General features: G+C 45.8%; 1 protein-coding gene across 1 annotated transcript in view; it reads left to right on the top strand.

Moving 5' to 3' along the window:
* Positions 1-256: 256 nt before the first annotated feature.
* LOC128350536 (WD repeat- and FYVE domain-containing protein 4-like) overlaps positions 257-15,914 on the top strand; it is a 141,636-nt gene continuing 125,978 nt past the window's right edge. The window contains exon 1 of the mRNA XM_053308946.1: positions 257-273. The gene's annotated coding sequence lies outside the window, so the exon portion shown is untranslated. The remainder of the gene's footprint in view (positions 274-15,914) is intronic.

Here is a 15,914-nt window from a genome sequence, read left to right on the forward strand (position 1 = left end):
ATTCAATTTGGGTACAAATCAAATAAAAAACCCCAATTCATGCATATCCCTACTGCCTAGTCTCTTTACCGCAGTCCAGTCATCTTTGCTGGGAGTGCTTACTGTCCTACTAAAGATTCCCCCAGATGCAAGCTATATAGTCTTGTTATCATAACTACATATAAAAGTTTTCCAGTCATTGTCCTGTACTCACTGTTGTCTGGCAGAAGCTCACTCTCCTTCTTCTGTTTTAGGTAACCTGTTTCCATGGGTCTATTTGTTTCTTTGGCCACTGTAAGTCCCAAATACTTTAGTAAATCATTTATTTTCTGTTTTTGCTTAAGCAAATAGTTTCCATCCTCTTCTCTCTCTATGTGTATCCTGCATCGCTCGCCTTGCTCGAGGGCGTTTAAGCAAGGTCTTCCTGGCACCATGGTGTTGATTGGGTTATCAATTTTGTTAAGCAGCACAGGAGGGGAGTAGTTAGAACAACAATAGGAACAGATAGCTTGCAAAGGGGTCTCAAAGATAACTTAATCACCAGGGAGTTGGTCCTTATTTGTTTAAACTGTAAAAGTTTTTAAAAACATACACACAGAGAGTAAAAGAAATAAAAGCAATTTAGATTAAAAAACAACTAACTATTAATGCCGGGCGGAAGAGGACTCTTGGATGGATGCCACCTGGCCCTGATGATTTGTTAGCTTTCAGTTTTTCAAGACAGTTTAGAACACCATCCCTTGTCACTTCTGTCTGGCTTAGCTCTCTAGCCTCCATCCCTAAAAAGCCTGGTTCAGGAACAGGTATATACTCAGTATCCTCTGCCATGAAGACAGACACAAAGAACTCATTCAGCTTCTCTGCAACCTCCATATCCTCCTTAATAATCCCTTATACTCCCTCATTGTCTGACGGTCCAATCGCCTCCCTGGCAGGTTTCCTGCTTCTGATGTGCTTAAAGAAGTTTTTGTTATTCCCCTTGATACTTTTGGCTAAATGTTCCTCAAACTCTCTTTTTGCCTCCCTTATTGTCACCTTGCATTTCTTTTGCCAGAGTTTGTGTTCCTTTCTGTTCTCTTTGTTTGGACAGGCCTTCCAATTTCGGAAGGAAGTCCTCTTCCCTTTCATGGTTTCCTTGACGGTACCCGTTAGCCATGCTGGCATCCTCCTGGACTTAGTGGTATCTTTCCTACTTTTGGGTATACAATCTAACAGGGCTTCTAGTATTGTGGTTTTAAGTAAACTCAAAGCACTCTGGAGCGAAGTTACTTTCCTGATTTCACCCCTCAGCTTTCTTTTCACCATACTCCTCATTTTGGAGAAGTTTCCTCTTCTGAAATTCAAAATGTGTTAGACGTCCTTGGTGATTCTCTTCCCTCATGTATGCTGAATTTGATGGCACTGTGGTCACTGTTCCCTAAAGGGTCAATGACACTGACATCACGCACCAGGTCCTTGGTGTCACTCAGAATTAGGTCTAAGGTTTCCTTCTCTCTGGTTGGTTCCATGACCAACTGTTCTAGGGCACAGTCATTTAGCGTATCTAGAAATTTGACCTCTGACCTGAATGTGAAATGAATGTCCTGACCTTAATGTGAATTTTCCCAGTCTATGTGTGGGTATTTGAAGTCACCCATAATTACAGCCCTGCCTCTCCTTGACACCTTCCTGATTTCCTCCTGCAACTCCCAGTCACTGTCAGCATTTTGATCCGGAGGGCGATAGCACGTCCCCAGTAGCAGGTTCCCTTTCCGGCCTTGTTTAGTCACCCACAGGGTTTCTGTGGAGGACTCCAGTCGACCTAGGTTTTCTAGCTTGTTAGATTCTATCCCTTCTTTAACATACAGTGCTACCCCTCCTCCAAGGCGCCCCTCCCTGTCCTTTCTATAGAGTTTATACCCAGGGATAACAGTGTCCCTCTGGTTCTCACTGTTCCACCATGTTTCTGTTATGCCCACTATATCTATTTCTGTGTTACCAACCAAGCACTCCAGCTCACCCATTTTGGCTCAGAGGCTTCTGGCAGTGGCATATAAGCACCTATACACTGAATCTCTCCCCTGATGTATGCTATTATTTTGACTCTTTGACCGGCTGGCACAGACTTCCGTCTGCTCTTTATGCGGTTCTGCTCTGCCCCCTTCTGTTTTATCTGAATTCTTTGCACCCTCACACTTTAAAGGATGGCTTTTGCCAAACGTGATACTGCCCAGCTCCCATCGGCTGTTCCCCAGGTGTCATTTTAAGAGCTGCTCTGCAAACTTTTTGATTTTAAGTGCCAGCAGTCTGGTTCCATCTTGGTTCAAGTGCAACCCGTCGCTTTTGTACAGGCCTTGCTCGCTCCCAAATGTGTCCCAGTTCCTAACAAATCTAAACCCCTCCTCCCGGCACCAATGTCTCATCCACGCATCGAAACCCCTCAGCTCTGCCTGTCTCACTGTACTTGCATGTGGAACAGGTAGCATTTCTGAGAATGCTACCTTGGGGGTCCTGGACTTCAATACACTACCTATCAGCCTAAATTTGGTTTCCAGGACCTCCCAACTACATTTCCCCACATCGTTGGTGCCGACGTGCACCATGACAGCTGTCTCCTTCCCAGCACTGCCTAGGAGCCTGTGTAGACGCTGCGTGATGTCCGCAACCTTTGCACCAGACAGGAAAGTCACTCTGCGGTCAACACACAGGTCACAAATCCATCTCTCTATCCCTCTAATGATCGAATCACCCACTACAAGGAGGCCCCCACCCCCCAGAGAAGTATCCCCTGTGCGAGAGGATATGGGCTCATCATCCACGGAAGGGGTCCCTTCTAAAGGAGCATTTCCCTCTTCCTCAGACCAATGTCCTCCTTGCCCAAGACCTTCATTCTCCCTGACAGCAGAGGAGCTACCAGCCCTGGAGTGGGATGCCTCTATCACATCCCTGAAGGTCTCGTCCACATGCCTCTCTGTCTCTCTGAGCTTCTCCAGATTCGCCACCTTGGTCTCAAGGGAACGGATTTGTTCCCTGAGAGCCAGGAGCTCCTTGCACCTAGCACACACCCATGACTTCTGCCCATGGGGCAAATAGTCATATATGTGGCACTCTGTGCAATACACTGGGAAGTGCCCCTTCCCCTGCTGACCTTCTATCTTCATACTGTTTTTGTTGGCTGTTTACAGTATTTAGAGAGTTTATTGTCTGTTTATTAGATAGTTTATTAGAAGGATAGGTCTTAGTTGCAATGGTCAGCTATTTAACTGTCCAAACAGCCTTTCCCAAGAATATGAGGGATATGAGGGAGGGATATGTACTTACGTTCTCTTCTCCACCAGGCTCCTTGTGATCCTTGTGATCGCAGGGGCTTGTTCGAGGCTCCCCCGCACACTTCCTGCTATCCCTGTTCGCCGTGCTCTGTTCACTATGCTCTCGGTCCTTCACCTCTTATGTAGAGTAGGCTTCCAACTCCAATTGGACGCTAAGTTTGGCAGCTCACTAGTGGTTGGGTTTCTTTTTCACTGAAGTATGTTACATTGCATATTTTAATTGCTTCTGTGGCAACATCTAAATCCTATATCCTTTACCTAATCCTATATCCTATATCCTAAAATCCTATATCCTAAAATCCTATATCCTATTCCATTCCTTATGGAATAGCCAACAAGTATTCCTTCCCCAGATCGTTGAGTTTGGTCATCCTTTTGGCTTTTGGTATATAGGTGTTTGCTATAGATCCAAACACTCTTGTATGACTCAAAGCAGTCTTGTTGCCATGCCATAACTCATGTGGCATTGTTCCTGTGGCCTTTGTTGGCAATCTGTTTTGCAGGTAAGTAGCAGTCATCACTGCCTCTCCGCAAAATTTAGTAGCCAAACCAGCATCTACAAGCATGCATCTTGTCATTTCCATAACAGAATGATTCATTCTTTCCACCACTCCATTTGAGTATAAGGAATAGTCTTTTGGTGTTCAATGCCCTCCTCCTTTAGGAATCTTATGACATCATTCCCAGGGTATTTGCCACTATTGTCATTGTGGAGGATCTGTGGCTTTCTCTCAAATGTGTTGCTCACTCATGCAACATATTCTTTTAGTCTTTCTAATAGTTGTCTCTTTTCACTTAACAGGTATGTATATGTGTATCTAGAATAATCATCAATGAAAGTAAGAACATATTTATTCCCTCCTGATGTATTAACTTGTATTGAATTAAATTAAATTAAATGCAAGTAATAAATTAAATTAAATATATTAAATTGCACAAACATCATTAAGAATCAGATCCAAATGATGCTGTGTTTCTCTTTCTTTGCATGGAAGAAAAGCAGGCTGTGTTGCCTTTGCTCTTATACAGCATGCACACTTTGATTCAGTGCTGCAAGGAGCTTTTTTTTAGACGCTTTACCAAATCCAGCTTTTCAGCCTGATATATCAACTAGAAGCCCAGCAATGGAGAGGGAGAGTCCATCCCCTTCCCATCCAGTGCTGCCTGCTGTGGGCTCCTTCTGCTGTTACCTGCCCGCTCCTTCTTCCCCTGTGGGGCTGCTGCCTGCTGCCTCTGTGGGGAGTATGTGCAGGACTGAGACCAGCTCCTGAGTGACTCAGTAGTTCCTCGGGTCACCTGCTCAGCTTTGGGCTTTATAGGAATGCTGCCTGTGATGGCGGGCCTGACAATGAAGGGGCAACACTAAAGAGGGTTGCCCCTTTGGATGATAACAAGGGTGAGGGCCAGGCTGTTTAGCTCAAAATCCCTTGTGGGTGTGTAAAGGAGGGCGGGTATTATAACTGGGCTTCTCTTTGAAATCCTGGGTGAGTTGCGTTAATGTGTCTGGGTCTGTCTGGAGATGGGGAGGCCAGGGTGTGTCAACTGATTATGGGGCAGCTATTCCAGTGGTGGTGGGGAACAGAAGAAGTAACATTGACAGGTCAGCAGGCCATTGCAGGGGAAGGGAAATCAAAAACTTAATTGCTGTCTCCCCTTCTGGCTGTCCTGCCAGCTATGTGACCTTGGAAAGCAATGGCTAACCACCCACAAAGCCTTGTTGTGCTCCTTTGCAATGCCAGGTCGGTCCAGAATAAACCTGAAATCATCCATGATTTGATTCTGGATGAAGGGGCTGATCTGGTATGTATTATGGAGACTTGGTTGGGGGATGCTAATAGCCTAGTCTGGTCCCGGCTTCTTCCTCCAGGGTACTCTGTTGAGGAGCAGGGGAGCGGAAGTGGGCGGGGAGGTGGAGTGGCTGTGGTCTACAAGAACAATATCTCCCTTGCCAGGATCCCTGTTGAAGTGTCTGACCATATTGAATGTGTGTACCTAAGTTTGGGGACCGGGGATAGACTGGGACTTCATAATAAATTTGTTCAAAGCTTTAGTCATGGAAAGAACTGAATGGAGAAGTTAAAATTCAAATAAAATGAGGTTTGTTGAAAGGTTTTGGGGCACAGGAAGAGAAAATAATGGTTATTAAATTAAGCAATAATATTTAGCTAGCAATAAACCAACAAGTTACAAAGGCTATGTTACAGCTCACAAGGAGTTAATTAGGCTTGGGTTTTCTAATTAGATTCACTCAAGTCTGGCTAGAGAGAAATGAACACATCTGCATTTTAGGAGAAATGAGGGGAAAGGTAAGTAGAGTTTTAAGGATGGGGTTATAACACTATCTCACTCCTTCCAAGAGAAATGCGCTGAAACCTTGCAGCTCAGTCTTTACCAAGAGACTTCTTTTCTCCAAGGCAGAAAGGCAGCAACAGAGATCCAGAGGCTCAGCAGGGGTCCAGGAACCAAAAGTAAATCAAAAAATGAATGGGACCTCATAGCCATGAGTGATGGGCAGACTGGGTTAGGTAAAGCCAGTGTGGAGGTGTAGGCCAAGGTAGGGCAAGATAGAAGTGCTGAAGCCAAGACATGGGAAAAGGAATGGTGGTTCCAACGTACAAAGAAGGCACTGGTGGCACAGAAGACTCTGATTGATGGTTTCTTCACCAGTTATAGGCAAATTCTTGCCTGACGGCATTACACTAAACATACCTTGCAAAGGCAGGCAAAAGGGACAAAGCTTTTGTCAAAGGTGTGCCATTGTGCTATTCAAAAGTGACGAATAAACTTCTTTTTGGACAAAAGTGAGTTTGTTCTTGGACAAAGGCTAGGAAAGGTCTGAAAAGACCCATGTGGGGAGAGGCCAAATGAACATAGCAAAGTTTATCTCTCATGTTTGTCAGAATATCTGCAACTAAAATGTAAACAAGCAAACTTCCAGCACCTTGAACTAGCCATTCACATGCTCATTAGCAAAGGAGATGACCTGTTGCTTTCTTCACTCCTGAGGAGGTGCTATCTTGACAATTCACTGTGCCAACACAGGGAGAATATTTGGCTTATTCTTTAAAGAACAGCTCTTGACTAAATCAAGTCTGCTTCAGCTTCCCACCTGTTGAATAATCAGGGGTTGACTGCATGGGGAGGCCCTCCTGAAGTCTTGTGCTTTTGAACTTGACCTAAGAGTACTTTCTCCCAAGCTTCTTGCCAAAGTGACATGCCATTTGAGTTAGCTACAGGCGAAATGGAATGGAGATCTCACAATCCCGTGAGGTCCAGGGTGCAGTAGTAGCTACCGGCTTGTAGTTCGAAACATAGAGGGGTGCTCCTTGGGGGAGCCTTTCGAACAGGCTCTCATGGTAACAGAGCTCCCGCAGGCTGGAGTGGGGTGCAGCAGACAAAGGGCAAGGTAAGAAGACTCAAAGAGGTACCCAGAAGTTATCCAGACATGGATTTTAACTCGCATCTCTGGAATGGAGGGTGCGAGTCCACATATCAACTGGATTTACCCCAAAGTCACTGCAGGCTATCGGGGACCAGTCCACATGTGTTTCTGGTTTTCCCTGAATTAGGACTGCACATTCTACTTTAGCCCGATTTATATCTGGGGTAAAAAAAATCCACTATTTGCATTGGTTTTGGGGGACAATATCGAGTTTGCAGTAAAGCCTCCCACCCAGAAAACTTGCAGTAAAGCCTGCTGTGCGTAAAAGTCCCAGGCACCAGCAGCACCCTGAAGATGGAGGCAACAAGAGTGCACACTAAGCAGTCACTTTGGCAAGCTGCCCCCCTGCCTGCTTTCCAGTCAGGAACTCTCCCGTGTAGGGGCAGTCAGACTGCTTGCCTGGAAGAGATTTTGATTTGGGCAGCCCTGCAGTTGCCTAGCTGCCAACGTGTGGGAATGTTGAGACTAGGCTGTCTGGCTTCCTGCTCTGGATAATTGGAATCAGGCAGCCCAACTGCCTGGGCTGCCCACGCAGGGGAGAGTGAGGGAGTCCATGCTGCAGGTGGGCAACAGCACACTCTTCCTCAGCCCACCAAGCAGCTGATTGTCAGGTGGTGAGGAAGAGAAGCCTGGGCTCTGGAGCAGCTTGGCTTTCCCCTTGTGTGGCCAGGAGTACTGCAGATTGGCTGGTGCTGGCTTGGAGGGGTGGAAGAGATTGTGCCAGTGGCAGCAAACCATAATATGGGGGAAAGGGCATCCCAAATGGAACAATCACTTTTCTCCTCAAAAATGGGGCATCCCGGCTGGTCCAGGACTGTTGTCAACCTTAGTGGACTCTCCCTGCACAGCCATCGGTTCTGCTGGCTCTAGCTCTGGATTTCCTGTATCAAGCAGGGGACTGGACTATGTCCTACAAGCCTGCATCCAGCTGGATTATTCTAATCCAGTCTGGATTTGACCAATGCGTGTGTGACTGATATCAGGCCTGCCTTCTCTTGGGAGAGCAGAGCAGCAGCCTGCACACTAGTCAAAACTGGTAAAAAGCTTGGAGCTTTTTCTCAACTTGGAGCACTCCTGTCTTGACTGGATTAACTTTCAACTTGTCTGCTCTAATCCAGACTAGAACTTCCTAAAGATACCAGTTCATAATTTCCACTGCCTCTCTGGGATCATTTTGCAGAAACAAGAGGTAGAGCTGAGTGTCATCTACATATTGACACTGAGTGTCATCTACATATATTGATGTCATCTCAGTCAAGACCTTTTACTTGTCCCAGAAGTTTGATGGAGGTTTTAACTAGCATAGGGAACAAAAGAGGATCTGTGGGATCTCCTAGGCCATAGCCATGGGGAAGAGAATTAATCACACAAAAACTACTTCTTGGTATATCCCGAAGGTAGGACCAAAGTCCCTGCTATACAATGCTCCCCAAGTCCCAGTCCTGTGAAGTGACCCAGAAAGATACCATAGCAGCAGAGGAGAATCAACTGGGTTGCTCTCCTTCCTGTCCCCATTCCTGTCTAGCTGCCAGGGAAGGTGACCTAGCTGCCAGGGTGACCTAAACAGTTTTCATCCCAAAGTCACACCTGAAGTGAGATTGGAAGGAATCTAAACAATCAGTTCATCCAAGACTACCTGGAGCTTTGTCACCCCAAAACTAAAGGCTGGCTGGACATTGTTTGTAGGCATGTGCAGACCAGTTCGAGTTCGAACCAGCTCGGTTTGAAGGTTCAAACGGACCAGACAGGGCTTTGGTTTTGCCCTTCTGGTCCGAGTTCTAACCGAATCTGAACTGGTTTGAACTGAATCAGTTCAAATGCATTCGAACTGGTTTGAATGTCCAATGCATTCTATAGGGTCTGTCATTGCCTGCTGTGAGTCTGTCCTCCATTTTGTGAGACTTCTGTTTGCTCACTTTCTGTCCTCCATTTTGTGAGACTTCTGTTTGCTCACTTTCTGTCCTCCATTTTGTGAGACTTGTTGTGCTCAATTTTCAGGCTTTGCATTGGCTGAGCTTTGATTCTGTGATTGGCCAGAATGAGTCTTGCACTCTGGTAGGCTGTTGACTGTTGAGCTGGCACCCTGTTGGCTGGGCCGGGGGGGGGGGGAGTGCAAAGGTGGGAGCTCCCAAAGGAGGGAGTTTCAAACCTATTTAAACCCCAGCTCTGGCCTGGAATTCTCTCTGGCTTCAGTTGCTGGATCTCTGGAACATGTGCTCTCAGCTACTGGTGTGAGTCCTTCAGACTGTGCTTCTTTTGTCCCTGTCTTCTTCCCTTCCTTGCCTTCTCTCTGTGCCCTGTCATATCTTCTGATTTACACCTTTTCCCATTTTGCCCCCCCCCCGCTTTGTCTCTCTCTCTCATTCCTTCCTTTATTATTTGGCCAGGACCCTACAGGCCTTGGCCCTCCACCCCCTCCACCCCACCCCACCTGCATTGATTCTACCCTGCCTCTACTTCTTGTCCTCTTCTCCTGTCCAGTGTGCTGCTTTTTGCTTTGATTTTGTTTAGTGTGTTCTTTTAATTGTTCCCTGCCTTCCTGTAGGGAACGATAATCAGCAACACACAAAACAAATCAAAAAATTCCAAATCACAAAGAGTGGGGGAGAGGATTCCAGATGGGAACAGGGAGATGGCAGGTGGGGGGAACACCAGGCCCAAGGGGCACAGAGAGAGGGAGAGAGGAGTGGGAGGATTCCAGATGGGAGAGGGGAGATGGCAGGGGGTGGGGGAGACACCAGGCCCAAGGGGCACCCTGGGCCCTGGCCTATATTAAAAGGGCTTGGAGTGGGGAACAATAATCAGCAACACACAGAGAACAGTTAAATCAAAAAATTCCAAAGCCCAAAGAGTGGGGGGGGGCGTTTTCCAGATGGGAGAGGGGAGATGGTGAGTTAGGGTTCACCCACTAACCCACATTCAATGATCTCCTATGGGGATTAAAAAAAAAATCTATAGAAATTCATAAATAAAGAGCAATCACTCCTATCAATTTGGGGATGTCTGGGATGGATTGAGGCCATCCCTGCCATGGCCCCAGACCCACTTTGGGGTGCCCTGCCACCCCCCAGAGGAGGGGTGTAGGGCTGCCTCAAATCTACATTATATCCTATGGGGGAACTTTTTTTAAATTCACCATTAATACTAGGAGCACCCAATTGCCTTGGGAATTGGTGGGTGGTGGGCAACCTTGGGTGCCCACCACCCACCCCAGTTTTTTGCCCCTAAGTACTCTATATAGGAAATAATGGGCAAAAAATCCATTTTTTTAAATCATTTAAAAAAATCATAGGAATATCCAATTGATTTGGGGTTTGGATGGTAGTTGGCACCCATGGGTGCCTACCACACAACCTACCTTTTTTTGGCTGAAACCAGTTCAAAAAAGGTTCAAATTCAAACCGAACCAGGGTGGTCTGAACAAAACCAAAACCAAACCTTCCCCTCCCAGTTTGAACCCGGTTCAAATTTGAACTGAACCGGGCAAACTGGTTTTGTGCACATCCTTGTTTGTTAATTACTCAGTCTAGGGTCAAGGATGCTTTTTTGTTTGTTTGTTTTTTTAGTGGTCTCACACATATTTCAAGGACAAGGGGACAATCCCCTGAAGCACTCCTGAGACCCAGGTATTCAGCTCACCTCTGGCTGCTTTAATAAGCCACAAAGGGCAGGGGTTAGGGTTATAGTTAGGGTTAGTATTAGATTATATTTAAATGATTAAACAGATTTGAAAATGAGCATGTCAGTGGGGGATGTGAACCCTGTGACCAGCTGGGGTTGGCCACATCACTCAAGCTTGCTTCAAGGTGTGATGAACTTGGATTGGAGATATCTGGGTTCAATGTCCTGCTCAGCCATGAAGCTCATTGTGGGACAATTTGGATGAAACACCCACAATCACATGTTTTGACAAGGTTATGCTTAGAGTGTGCCCACCCTGAAGACCCAACACACTCACGGAATATCCCTTAATCATATGAGAGGGCTGTACATCCAAATTGTTCCTCTATATGTGCTTCCAACTGCTGTTAAATGTTAAATCCAGCACTGTTGACGCTGGAGGCCCAGATGGCTTCAACTGCTAGACACTTCAAATCCTCATATGATTAAAAGATGCCCTGAGAGCCCATCAGAATATCTTCTGGTCATGTCAGGGTGGGCACACACTCAGTGCAACCTCATCCTTATTGCATGTGCATCTTTTCCAAAAGGCATCTTTTCCAAACAAGCCCTGAGTGACTTTCTGATAATAACCTTCCTCATAGGGTTATTGAGGATAACCAGGAAGGTGAGAAACATGTATGTGTCCCATATTTATGTATTTTCCTATGCTTTGAGAACTTTGGTTGGAGAGCAGTATATAAATATTCATGGCAGTAGTAGTAGTAGTAGTAGTAGTAGTAATGTTCCTTGTAATTAAGAATTAGAAATAATCCACCCACCCCAAATACAGGGAAAGTGCACTTTGTTTTTTCTTCAGATTTTTCTTGCTTGCTTGAACTGGCCTTCCTGAAGATGTTGTAGTGTAAGAGTAGCCATGTTGCTCCTAAATTCTCAAAAAACATCATCTATTTGCAATAAAGCTATCAGGCCACACGATGTCAGTATTGCACAAGGAAAGGTGAATAAACTCTCCTTAATTTTCTTTGGGGAAATCCTAGTGAATGGGTAAGGTGCCACAAGACTAGTGATGGGACGGTATTATTATCCCAGTCTTCAAATGGTGGGGGGGGGGAGGGGCAGGGAGGAAGATCTGACCGGGAAACCAGTGATCCCTCTACCAGGGATTCCCAGATGTTGTTGACTACAGCTCCCAGAATCCCCAGCTGCAATGGCTTTTGCTTGGGGATTATGGGAGTTGTAGTCAACAAAATCTGGGAATCCCTGGTAGAGGGAACACTGTTGGAAACTATACACCAGCCACTCTGATTTTAATATTGGGGAAGATATTAGAATAAATGATAAAGCAGTCAGTCTGTAAGCATCCTGATAACAAAGCAGTGTTTAGTGGAAACCAGCATACATTTGTCAAGAGTAAGTCCTGCCCGATTATCCTTATTTGTTTTTTTAATTGGGTTCCTAACTGATTGGATTGTTTAGAGTGCCATGGATGCAGTTATATTGGCTAACATGATGTGAATTATGGCTCCAAAATGCTGTACCTCGGGGCTGCTGCAGACTTTAAAAGCAGCTCTGATGCTGTTCAGAAGCAGTGGTTGCAGAAGCAATATTTCCAGAGGTTTTGCCAATCAGAGAGCAGCTGTGATGTAATGAGGTTTCCCCTACTGCTGGCAGTAGTACCGCATTGTGGGAGGTTTCTCCTGGTACCTGGAAGATCTATTCCCCTCCAAGGTCTCAGCAGCCATAATCATCTGGGTGGTAAATAGGGAGGGCCCAATGGAGGCTCTAGTTGTGTGTGGGCATCTGGGTTAGAGCTTTTCCCTAACCCAAACCATCCCCAAATGATCGTGTGCAAGGCCCCCATATGTAGCCAGCATTTGAACAGCTTGCTAACCAAAATATTTTTGGGAATGTGGTGAAATCCTTTGTTGAAATCAAGAGCTAACATAATATCATGGCTCTGTGATGCCACACCTCAGGGCTGCTGGACTTCAAAGGCAGCATCGACATTTTCAAATGATGCTTTTGAAAATGTCGATGCTGCCTTTGAAGTCCAGCAGCCCTGAGGTGTGGCATCACAGAGCCATGATATTATGTTAGCTCTTGATTTCAACAAAGGATTTCACCACATTCCCAAAAATATTTTGGTTAGCAAGCTGTTCAAATGCTGGCTACATATGGGGGCCTTGCACACGATCATTTGGGGATGGTTTGGGTTAGGGAAAAGCTCTAACCCAGATGCCCACACACAACTAGAGCCTCCATTGGGCCCTCCCTATTTACCACCCAGATGATTATGGCTGCTGAGACCTTGGAGGGGAACAGATCTTCCAGGTACCAGGAGAAACCTCCCACAATGCGGTACTACTGCCAGCAGTAGGGGAAACCTCATTACATCACAGCTGCTCTCTGATTGGCCATGAAGGGGAAGCAGGCTGGGCAAGCCCCATTCATGCCATTTTGAGCAAGTGATCATGGAGTGGGCTGCACAGAGATCGCATTCACTGATCACAGCCCCTCCAGCTGCAGTGCTCTCTAACAAACATGGCAACTGGTGTCCAGGACCTGCAAATATAGAGGAAAGTGGACACATGATCAGAGGTGCTCTTACCCCTGGACTTCAGGGCCAAAGTCCAGGGCCTCCACAGCCCCTGGAGGTCCCCAAATCCTCTTTAGTCTGTCCCAAGTGGTGTGGTTGCCAGATGTTTAATTTGCGGGGGGGGGGGGGCGCCTCCAGGGGCCTTTAGGTCCAGGCTCCAAAATTACCTAAGTACAGCTCTGCACATGATCAACCCCAGGGACCAGGGCCCCTGTTTTTAATTAACCTGGGTTAAGACTGAGGGTTAGAAGTAGGGTTACCCAGATTTGGACTACCAGGGCTGTTTTGCACATGCATGCTCATGTGCAACATGAGCATGCAACCCTGGACTAGAGGCAGATAACGAAGGTTTAGATGCTCATGTGGAGATTTAGTATCAGGTGGATTCACAACTGTTTTGAATACTATTCTCAAAGAGTGTTCATCAAGTCTCCTCATCTAGCCAAAGGGAGGTTTCAAAGTGGAGTGCCACAAGGTTCTATCCTGGGCCCTGTACTCTTCAACTTTTTAATCAGTGACATAGATGAAGGGATCAACAAGCCAATTCTACTAATACCGTTACTAGGGCCAACCAAACTAACAAAACATGTTGAGCAGCTAGTTTTCCAGTTCTTAAGAATCCTTTATCAGGCTGAATGACAGACAAATCAAGAAAAAAAGGTGGGGCGGGCAGCGGGGAGCTGGGCCTGGTGAAACAGCTTCAAAAGGTCTACATTTTATAAAAATGGAGTCAAGAAGAGTTAGGTAAATTAATTTTGATTAGCCTCATGAGGCGCTAGATATGATTTCAGACTGCATAAGGGCTCTTCCAAGATGTAAAAAAACCCAAATCATGGCTGCACTTCAGTTTTTAGAAAATAAATAAATCCAGTAGCTCCCATCTCCAGAGCTAATCAAAGCATTAGTGCTAATCGATCATTCATTCATTCATTCATTCAATCATTCATTCTAATCAAAGTATTAGAAGTAAGGCAGAAAACAGAAGTGAGGAAGAAATGTGGTAGTCTTTTTATATTCACAGAATTAGAGATTATGTTACATGTTTCACTAGGCAGAAATATCAGTAGAAGCAAAATTGGTAGTACTGCCTAGTGGTTGGAGAGCATACCATCCTAAAAAAATGTGAAGTTCCATATTCAGATGGGAGAAGGCAGTTTCCTCCAGAGAATGTATGGTATTCTCCTGAGTCCATAAAACATAGAGGTAACAATGTTGAACTATGTTAGAAAAAGCACAACAGCCTCCCAAAGTCCAAAAGCACAGAGCTCCCCACCTCCCACCAACCCGAAGATGAAGGAAGGCAGAGGGTTTATTCAATATCCAAGTTTTCCTCCTCCAACAGGCTGCTTCGTTTTGGCTTTGGCTGGTTCCTCTTCTGGATGCCCAGCCATCTGCTGCCTTCATCTTCTCCTCTTGTCTCCTATTCTTGTCCTTTAAATACCTATCTCCCAATCCCTGACTCTTGTGAGGCCTCATACTGTTCTTTCCTGTGTAAGTACCTGTCTTGTTGCCCTGGCAACTGGACATGCTCTGCCAAGCAAGCACCACTGTATCAATGTTGTATGCATGTTTGTTGGTGCCTTGTCAGCAATGCTGTGCATTGCTATAAGGCTGCTTCTTTTCCAGAGGGGCTGCAGTCAGGACTCTCAACACTAGTAATACTTTTATTTAAGACTAACAAAAATAAAAAAGATCTTGAGCAGTTTGTTTTTGAACTTTCAGGAACCCTTCATCAGGCTTGGGGCTGTCCAGTCCATTAGCTGAACTAGGCGGTCACCTAGGGCATCAAGTGGCGAGGGGTGCTAATGGGCTGGGTCATGTGTTGTTACCCAGATAGCCTGTTTGCAGGGCTCCCAGGAGCACCCCTACACCTGATGTGGAGCTACAAGCTTGAAGTGTCCATTTTTGTCTCTATGAACCCACGGGATTGTGAGTTCACCATTAGCTAATTCATGGGTTATGTCACTTGGCATGTAGCTTGGGAAAGGTGGCTCTAGGTCAAGTTTAACCCATGACTCCAGGAGGACCATCTCTCTGTTCGCCTCCCTGATTCCAATCCAGGTGAGGAAGCCGGAGTAGACATGAGTTAATAAGGGCTATTTTCCTTTAAAAAACCTAGCAAAATGCTCTCCTCATATCTTGGCACATTAGATCAGTTCAAGCTTATCACCCTCACAGGAAGGGATAGATAAGAGGTAGCAAGCTCATCTCCTCTAACAAAACTGTTAATGGCTGGCTCAAGACGCGGGAAGCAGGTTTGTTAAAACTTGACATTCTGATGGTCCTTCCTTTTATACCCAGTCAATTTCCCCCAGTTGGTGCGGAAAGGCTGATGAACATCTTGGCTCAGTAATGGAAAGAGCTATCACATCTGCCTTGCAGGATTGCTGTTGCATGACCTGTTTTGGGGGAGGGGAAGAAATCCAGTATTTGCCTGAGATCATTATAGTGGAACCTAAAAATATATACTTATCTAAAACACACACACAACACAGCCACCATGTCAGTGTTGACATTCTTCATACTAGAAAAGTAAGGACTGACAAAAGGGTGTTTCTTCATACAACATATAATTAACCTATAGAATTCTCTGCCACAACATGCGGTGACAGCCAACAGCCTGGGTGGCTTTAAGAGGGGTTTAGATAAATTTATGGAGGACAAGTCTATCAATGGCTACTGGTCTTGAGGGCTATACGCCACCTTTAGCCTCACAGGCAAAATGCCTTTAAATACCAGTTCCAGGGAAGCAACAGCAGGAGAGAGGGCATGCCCTCACCTCTTGTCTGTGGGCTTCCCAGAGGCATTTGGTGGGCCATTGTGTGAAACAGGATGCTGGACTAGATGGGCCTTGGGCCTAATCCAGCCCCACTGTTGTTATGCTAATATATGCACGTGAAACACAGAACAATAGTTAATGTACTCTTGTACTCCATTTAAAACAAGACACAACTTTATTTAACAC

This window comes from Hemicordylus capensis, chromosome 3 (genome assembly GCF_027244095.1).
Source record: "Hemicordylus capensis ecotype Gifberg chromosome 3, rHemCap1.1.pri, whole genome shotgun sequence".
Lineage (NCBI taxonomy): Eukaryota > Metazoa > Chordata > Lepidosauria > Squamata > Cordylidae > Hemicordylus > Hemicordylus capensis.